We start from the raw sequence: 9,892 nt of genomic DNA on the forward strand, positions 1-9,892 counted from the left end.
AAATGACTCATACTGTTTGTGTGTGTGTGTGTGTGTGTGTGTGTGTGTGTGTAGATAAATAGATATATCTGTTTTTACCATATGACTGTCAAGTGATGCCACACTTCAGATAAATGTAAAAACAAGTCATCATAACAGTTTAAGACTACAGGAACATTGTTAAGCAGTTCTAACCAACCTCACAGTGACTCAATCCATGGCTCTATCTGAGAAACAATATTAGCAGCTGGAAAAATTTGGGCAGCATAGCCTACTTTTACTTCCTTCCTTGAATAGCTAATATTATGACTTGTATCAACGTGGAAGTGGTATTGCAGTAGCAATGACTGTAGTAATTTGCATGATTTTTAGAATGCAGACTGCTGATGGTAAGGATAAGGTCTCTAATAGACCCACTGCCACTGATGCTCTATGGAATTCCAAATAATATCTGGATGTACAGTGTATCAAAAGATAAGGAGCTTTCCCTGACTTCTGTTGATACTAGGCTAATCTGTTTCCAGTGCTGTCATTTGTCCTGCAAATTATAGTAACTGTTTCTTCCAGAGATATTGAGAAATAATGGGGTTTCCATTTTCTGGGTGCCATATTACACACTTGAGATCAGAAATATAACATACATACATACATACATACACACACACAAACTCACACACACACACACACACACATTACAGATGACTTCCCTTAAGAGCCAAGTAGCACGTATTAAACTAGGTAAGAAAATTCACATTGCTCTTTTAAGAGCCAAGTAGCACGTATTAGACTAGGTAAGAAAATTCACAGTTCTCTTTTTTACTTAGAAGCCAGAACTGGGCTGGACTGGGTACAGTCACAGTTCTGTTTTACCTTATTAATTCATGCAGGCAAGGTGCCCATGTGTTCCAAACCAGACCAGATCATTGCAAATTGTATAGCAGATAATTTATTTATGCCGGTGACCCATTTTGCTACATTTTGTGGCACTCTTGTCCAATTGAAAATGGATCGAGGCATAGATGTGTAGTTAAGTTTTTTGGTTGTTGTTATTCTATTAGAATTATGAGAAATACCATTTTTAAACAAAGCATAGTAAAAATTAGAATGTGCAGCTTTTAAGACTTCCTCTTAAATATAAATGTGTTATTTGGAAGCTAGAAAAAATTATGTTATACTTACAATATTTCTATAAAGTATGCTTTTGTTTAAAATAAATATTAGAGCATTTATCAGAAACACAAAGTTAAAAAACCCTTTGCAATCTCTTCTTAGCCATTGTTATTTTGCATGCTATACTAATCATTTTTTGTCAAAACACAAAAATAGTGCTGTTTCTTAAGCATGTGTGTTACTTACAGAACCATCATAATAAAAATCTATAGGTTTCAATCATGCCTTACCTCTGAGTGGACCACACTGCATTTCTAGTTTTTATTTAGTTTTCATGTTTGCCTCCCACCCCTTACAGCCATTTGGTAATATTTTCCAAGCTCCTCAGCCTGCCTGAAATTGCAGTGCTGTCCTGGTCCTAATAACTTCAACATTAAGCTCTGCTGCTTCCTCCAAACTGAAAAGTGAATTAGAATAACAAAAACCTCTGAATCACTCCAGGAACAAAGATCAATGGCCTCCATAAAGGAAGAAGACCAAGTTATGGCTGGGGTTTTCCTTCAGCTGCTTTCACTAAAGTCATGTTCCTGAGGGTTTATATGAAGCTTCTCTGGACCCTGGATTTGTGAGAAATAGGCAAACCCTGAGGAGAGGACAGTTCATAAAACTCTCTAGTCTGAGAAATGGAGGCTGCTGCTCAGTGCATGACTCTGGCACCCATCATCAACACAGCATTCTTCATTATATTATGTCTTTAGTACTTAGTGGGTACATCCTGCTGCATAGACATCATTCTCGCTTTGTACAACCTTAAGATGATTTTGACTTACACTGACAGAAATCCTTTTACCTGTGAAAAGTAGATTATATTAGAGTTCCCTAGAGAAACAGAATTAATAAAATGAAAAAAAAATATATGGAATATATTAGATTGATTTACATGATTGATTCTTGTAATCCAAAAATAGTTGCCCTAACACCGGAGAGACTGAGAACCTGACAGTTGTTTGGTACACAAGACTAGAAGCCTCAGCAATTCCAATTTACATCTAAGGCATTGGTGGTGGCTAGAGATATACTAGTCTTCAGTTTACTTTAGGAGACTGAAGAAGCTGGGTTCTGATGTCAATGGAGAATGACAGTGACAAGACAGTGGCAGCAGCAAAAGAGTAGTTTTGATTTTAGCACCATGAGGCCTGTTCTGTACTGCCAATCTTTAGAATTATGGGAGACGTTGCTTTAGAAAGACTAAAAGATAGTTTTACAGGATTTTTTTTACAGGAATAATAGGAAAAAAACACCCAAAGGTCACAGCAAAAACATTATTAACACTAATAATTCCACAGATACCACTATCTAATAAAAAATTATCAGAGTTAATGAAAATGATCAACTTGAGTTCCTACTTTGGGCTCCCTCAGTGATGAACTGTGACCTAGGAGATATAAGACAAAACAAACCCTTTGCTCCCCAAGGTGTTATTGGCCAGAGAGTTTTGTCACAGAAAAACAACTAAAATAATAATTAAAATGAATTGTATGCTTCTTTTTAAAATGTGTATTTTTATTGAATTATTTTACCTTTCATGTAATACATCTTAATCACATGTAGACCCTTCAGCTATTTGCACCCCACAGGATTTTATACATTCTGTCATATATGTTGAAGCCTATCAAGTCAAGTTTGTGTACTCATATTTTCCTCAGTGATGAATTTTATCCTTATTTAAAACTTTTTATTACGATTTTATGCTCATGGTGCATGTAGGATGTAAATATCAGTGGTGGTTTGAATGATAATGTATCCCATAGGCTCCAAGTATATGAACATGTTTTTCCCTAATTGGTGGTGCTGTTTCTGCTTTCTTCAAAAGGAAAAAAATATACTGCTGAGAGCAATGTTTTTCCAGAGGGACAAAAGGACTTAAACAGAAACTTTAATATCTTAGTAAAGAGTCTGGCTATTCTCTGCCCACAGCCTAAGAGCTTTTCTGTGGCTAAGTTGAAAAATCTAAACTCTTTGGAAGTAAAGTCACAGAAGTCATATATGGAGCTACTGGATTTGGTGTTTGCCCTGCTGGTTTTGTGTCTTGTTTTAGTCCAATGTTTCCTCAATATGCCTCTGTTCCTTTTGGAATGGAAATGTGTAATCAGTTCCAGTGTATGTTGGGAATATGTAAATTGTCTTTTAATTTTGCAGGGCCTGAGTGTCACAAGAGACTTTAAACTGTGGAATTTGAATAGTATTGAGACTCTATGGGGATTTTTAAGACTAAATGCATTTTACATTTTATATGGTCCTGAGCCTATGGGGCCAGGGACTGTAATCTGGTGGTTTGATTGATAATTCAAACCATAGGCTCAAAGTATTTGGGCATTTTGTCCCCAGTTGATGGAGCTGTTTGGAAAAGTCTTAGAACTTGTGACCATGCTGGAGGAAGCATGTCACTGAGGGTAAGCTAAATAAATTGACTTGGTCACAGGCTTTTATCGCAGTAACAGAACAGTAATTAAGAGAGTATGCAAGTATGGTTTCACGTGAGTAAGTAACAGAGCAGTAATTAAGGGAGTATGAAAGTATGGTTTCACGTATCATTACACACATTTGGAAGTTAGTTAACATCTTTCATGATCAGTTCTCTCTCTCTGCTTTGTTGTTTCTTCTGGTCTGTGGAATTCAGTATGGCTGGTCCTGGAAGTTCTGTAAAAATTCTCTTATCTATGACTACTTTTCCCAGTTAGGATTATTGAAATTTCAGAATTACAGTATTGACTGTATTTGGGTTTTTTTATGTGAGTTCCAGGGATCAAAGTCAGTTTGTTAAGCTTTTATGGCACTGGCTTTACCCACTGAGTTATTTGACCATCCCTGAAAAATTTTAATCTTTTTTTTTTTGTTTATTTGTTTGCTTCTTTTTGTTGTTTTTAGTCTTTTTGAGACAGTGTCTCCCTGTGAGCCAAGCTGACGCAGAACTTGCTATGTAGACCAGGCTGATGTCAGACTCATAGAGATCCACCTGCCTCTACTTCCTAAGTGCTGGGATTAAAACTGTGCACCACCAAGCCCTGCATATATTTAAGAGTCTTCAGATATAGGTATCTCTTTTTAAAAAAATGTTTATGAGCTTTTGTAATTTCTTACATTTCTTAATCAAATTTAGATCCTTACCTCCATGCATGCCTCCTGATCCCCCAACAGACTTTATGTATTCCATACATTAAGTAGAGTAGGGGTCAAGAGATGGGAATGGTGGGGCTAGTGTTATTGGGGGCAGGTGTGGATATGGGGGCAGTAGGACTGGGGAGGGATGAAGGAGGCCAGATGGGCATGAAAGTGTAGAAATGAATGAATGGGTGGGACTAGGAATCCCAGAGGGAAATGTGATGTCCCTGAAACCCATGAGAAATGCCCATACAGTGTCTAAACATTAGTGCATATGTATATCTGGGAACGGCTTGACAAGGAACACAGTGCCAGACAGAAGACCTCCCCTTAAATGGTTGGTGAGAGTGGGTCAACAGACTCCAAAAATAACACAGGCTATTGTGAAACCTCTTTTTTATCTCCCAGAATTAATAAAGTCACTACTGCTGAAGACATGACATACTTTGGATGTAGGGCTTGGAGAGATGGAGCAAGAACTGACCTGGAGATCTTGCACCCAAAATTTAGCTATCATAATGCTAGATGATAATATGCAAACCACCAATAGAGAAAACATCAGTGGTCCAATGCAGCCCTAAAACCTAATAACCATAATGACAGCACAGCAAACTATCTCTATTGGTGCAGCAGTGCTACTGTTATATGGGGACAATCAACAGCTGCCTAATTGGAATTAAAACCCTTTCAATGGGAGTGAACTCATGGATGGCACTGTAAATTCAGTCAAATACACATGACAAGAGAGGACACAGGTCCTAGAAAAACCCAATCTGTTTCCTATCTCTAAAAAAATGAATTTTCTTACCATATGCTAAATATGAATCCTTATATTTACAGACAAGTATACTGTATGCCACTCATCAAAGAAGCTTCTTTTTACAACAGATGGACACTAATGCAGATTCCACTAGTGATCAGACACAGAGAATATACATCTGAAAGATGCCAAGTTCTAGGTGAGACATCTGCAGCTGAACCTCTACACCTAAGACTCGTGGAACAGGACAGAACAAGGGGTAGCCTGAACACTAATGCAACTGTCAACTCTCATCAGTAAACCTTCTTTATAACACAGTGTTATGCATAGAGAAGGCCAGAAATGGCCAAGATTTAAAGAATAAACTGCAGCAGAATATGTATCGTTGAATGGGACTCCTATACTCAACCTCATCCCCCCATGACTCGGGGACTGTGGTGGAAGAGGGGACAGCAAGTTTGGAAGAGTCAGGGCTGGTTCATCAACACAAGGAAGAGGCTATTTTCAGGCCATTGGATCTGTGATATAGTGATATAACCTGAGATCCGTCATTGTGATTCCCCCCCAGAGCTGTTCTTTTGCTCAACATAACTTTAGCTCTTTGGGGTCTTTTGTGATTCCACATGAATTTTAGGTTGAATTTTAGGTTGTTATGGGTATTTTGAATGGGATTGCATTAGTGCCTACATTAATAAACCAAAGAGAGCACATGTAAATGACTTAACAGTGCAAGACAAGATTCTAGAAAGGCAAGAACAAGCCAATCTATAAATTGCTTTTAGTAAAATTGTCATTTTACAGTATTGAGTCTACCAATCCTTGAGCATGATTGGTCTTTCCATCTCCTATGGTCTTCTTTTATCTCTTTTTAGAGATTAAATTTTTCATTGTAGAGCTCTTTATTGTCTTTAGTTAGGTTGATTCATAAATATGTTTTTTGAAGCTATTGAGAATGGGAGGGTTTCCTTTAGGGGTTTTTCTGATTGCTTGTTATTGTTATATAGAAAGGCTATGGATATTTGTTAAGTTGATTTTGCAACCTGCCGATTTACAAAAAGTATTAATCCTTCTATCTTGGTTAAACTTTCAGATAACCAGTGCTTAGATTCAATAACTTTTTGTATTACTTTGTTTCTATTTCATTAATTTCTGCTCTGATATTTATTTCTTCTCATCTATTAGGTTTGGGGTTGGCTTGTTCTTGCCTTTTGAGAGTCTTCTGTTGCACTAAGTCATTTACATGTGATCGTTTTGGATTACTAATGTAAGCACTAATAACTAACTATAAGCTTCCCTCTTAGAATTGCTTTTAAAGTGTCTGAGAGGTTGTTCTTTGTGTGTTTGTGTGTGTGTGTGTGTGTGTGTGTTGTATTATCATTTTCATTTAGTTCCAGCAACACTTTTATTGCTTTCATAAATTTTTTTTGATCCAGTCATCATTCAGGCATGTGTTGTTTAATCTACATGAGTTCCTGTAGTTACTAGAGATTCTTTTGCTGTTGATTATAAGCTTTATAGCCCAGATCTTTAACTTTATCATACAGTCTTCATATTCTGTATTCCAGTTCTGCCTGCTTGTGAGGCTTTCTCCTGTTGTTTCTAATTGGTTTATTGAGTTATTCAATCCCATGTTCATTTCACTATTTCTATCTCTTTGCTAAATTCACTTTTCAAGTCATGAATTGCCTTTGAAATTTCATTAAGCCACATATTTATATGTTCGTGGACTTCCATCACAGATTTCTTCCTTTCCTCTTAGAGTTATATGAGTTGTTTGTGTTTTAAGTTCTTTCATCATGTTTATGATTGTTCTTTTAAATTCTGCATCCTGAGTTTCCTCAGTGTGGTTCACATAGTAGTGCACTTTGGTGGGACTAGTGGGTTTTGTTGGGGACATATTCTCTTTGGTTTTTCAGATTATTTATGTTTTTGCACTGCCGTTTTGGCATGTGGACATTCTTTGTAAGTTGGGTCGAGTAGGAACTTCTAATTTTTTTGTGTGTGATTTAATTTTGGTTCTTTTTATATTGTATATGTAGCTTGGTTGTTTTTTATTCAGGTTTGGAAAATACATTGGTGTGTGTGTCAGGTTCTTTCAGGGTAGTAAACTGGGCTAAGTGGATGGTGGGACAGGGTAGTAGGTAGGCTAGACAGGTTAGTAGGAGGGCTGGTCTGCATCAAACAGATCAGAAGTCAATGGAGTCTATCCTAGGGAGTTTAGTTAGTCTGGGTTAGGGAGCTAGTCTAAGGATCTGAGGCAGAGGAATTGGAGATGGCCTGGGTACAGGCTGGCAGGGAATAGGGTGGCAGTGGGCAAATGGAATGGAATAGAGAGAAGTACGTGGTGTAGACTTACCAGAGAGCAGGCTGGGCAGATCTATCCAGCTAATCAGAAGTCAGGGAAGATGGTAGAGTTGAGGGGACTGCCTGAGTAGATACTTAGCAATATATAGTAAGGTGTTTAGCTAGTGTAGGTAAGGGATCTAGTCTAGGGATCTGACACAGAAGAATTGGAGTCTGCCTGAGTCTAAGGCTGGCTGGGACAGGGTGGGATTGGGCTAGAAGAATGGAATCAAGATCCAGTGAGCATGCAGGATCTGACTTTCCATATTCCTAGATAGACAGGTCTGTCTGACTGATCAGGAGCCAGGGAAGATGGAGGTGGATGGAATCACCTGAGTAGGGATTTAGCAATCTATGGTAGGTTGTTTAGTTAGTCTGAGTTAGGAATCTAGTCCAGGGATCCAAGGTGGAGGAAATGGAGTCTGCCTTGGTCCAGGACTGGCAGGAGATCATATAGGATATCTTCTAAAAAGGCATCTATTCACATATTCTGAAAATTGTATTTTTCCTGATATTTGAGAAATAATATCAGTGGGAGAATAAATGATAAACTTCAGAGGAAGTACTAGAGACATGCACTTTGTTGACAATGTATATTTTCAAAGTATATAGGAAGAAATTTCAAATTTGCTAAGAGTAAACCTTTAAAATCTTTGTGTTGGTCAAACTGTTTCATGATTTCTTAGTCCCAAGAACTCTTATTCACTCCTCAATAATTAAAACATAATTGATCTTACATGTTTTTTTCTGGCATTTCCAGATAATAATATGACATAGACACTTCAGTAACAAAGTTCTGTTCATACTGTGACTGGTGATTAAGCATGTCTGTATTCATGTACCTAAAGCCCAGGTATGGGTTAGACCACTCAATAATTGGCATAAGATGGCACAATAAAAAGTTAGGCATTGCTGATCTCATATTCCCTATGAGCTGCACAGTTAGGGTTCTTCTATTTGGATCTAGGTCTTTCTGAGTCACCAGAAATATTGCAGAGGTTCCTAACTGAAGTACAAAACACATGAGACTGGAAATAAATTAAAATATTCAGTCTACAATTTGAAAATTCTACTATGAACTTTAATATACTTGTGAAAACTATGCATCAGAAACCCCATTTCTGGTATAGAGCACAAACAAATTCTTGTGACTACCAAGAAAGAGAATGAAACCAATGAAGAAATAGTTTTGGAAACAAACTGATTAAAATATTTAATGCAAAGGAAAAGGTGTATCTTTTTTAAAAAATATGGAATGCTTCAAGAATTGTGTGTTAATATTGCACAGGAGCCATGCTCATCTTCTCTGTGTCATTTCAATTTTAGTATATGTGCTGCCAAAGTGAGCACAGAAAAATTATATCTTAAGGGATGTTTTTGGAGGGTGGAGAATTGACACAGTATCTCAATCTGTATTACAGGTGGTCTGGAATTCACAACACAGACTAGTCTGTTCTCAAACTCTTATAAAACTTTCTACCTCAGCTTTGATAGTCCTAGAATTTAGAGGGATGGACTACAGTAACCAGTTCTCAAGGGGTCTTTATTGAACATACTATTTGGGACAAAATCTTTTTGTAAAGGAAGTTTCATGTGCCTTGCATTACATATATTCTCATCTAAGACTACATTATGCAACTCACCAAAAATAAAAATAGCTGCATTTATGTTCAAATTGACTATAACGTACAAAAACCTCACTATTCTATGCTTCATTAATTTAAAAAAGCCACAGGATTGGATTAGTGCTCAAATTCTGTATTTCTCATTCCCTTATACATATTTCTTGTTATACTATTACCAGGTCACTAAGATATTTCCTCTAAGACGATGCTGCCTTCATTGATGCACTCAGTTCTGAGGAACTAGGATGCCAAGGGCTAAATCTTCTACCAGCTTCTCTCATTTAGCTCGTGGCCCACTACGCTGGTGTTGCTATGTGTTCCACAGCAATAGTACATGTGCATTACTTGGTATCTTTTTAAATTATTTATTTATTAAGCACATACTTAGAGAAAGCATTTCATTACATCAGAATTGACATATTCAATAACAATTTTCTGAGCTAGGATGCATCTCTTACAAAATTGGCTGTACATTTTTAGGTTTAGAGTTGAATTTTTACAGTTATACAATATTGTACTCAGTATAAAACCTATAAGACATAAAATTAAATGAGGTTTTAACCTTTAAAAGAGATCTCTATTTCATTATTAAAATACAGAGTTTCATACAGAAAACTTCATTATTAATGCAATTGACATTAAGATGTTTGCACATGCGTTTCTAATTGCTATATATCAGATTATTTCTAGTCACAGTTGGTTACTTTCTGAGCTCCTTGGCATCTTAGCATGCATATAGAGTCATCAGGTAGATTTCAATGATAATGTTTTTCACGTATGTTAGTTATTAAGGAGCAAATTTTTATGCTTTGAAGAATTATTTTTTAATCATTATACTTTTTTCAATTTTTAATAACCACATGATCAGAAGTTTTCACTACAGTTTTAACATATTCAGCAACACACTCCAGAG

At 36.7% G+C, this 9,892-nt stretch overlaps 1 non-coding gene across 1 annotated transcript; it reads right to left on the bottom strand.

Moving 5' to 3' along the window:
• Positions 1-8,598: 8,598 nt before the first annotated feature.
• LOC115067072 lies at positions 8,599-8,704 on the bottom strand. Its single transcript, XR_003846506.1, has one exon. It is a non-coding gene; the product is annotated as a U6 spliceosomal RNA (small nuclear RNA).
• Between the last annotated feature and the right edge of the window lie 1,188 nt (positions 8,705-9,892).

This window comes from Nannospalax galili, unplaced genomic scaffold (assembly GCF_000622305.1).
Source record: "Nannospalax galili isolate Female #2095 unplaced genomic scaffold, S.galili_v1.0 scaffold425, whole genome shotgun sequence".
Taxonomy (NCBI): Eukaryota; Metazoa; Chordata; class Mammalia; order Rodentia; family Spalacidae; genus Nannospalax; species Nannospalax galili.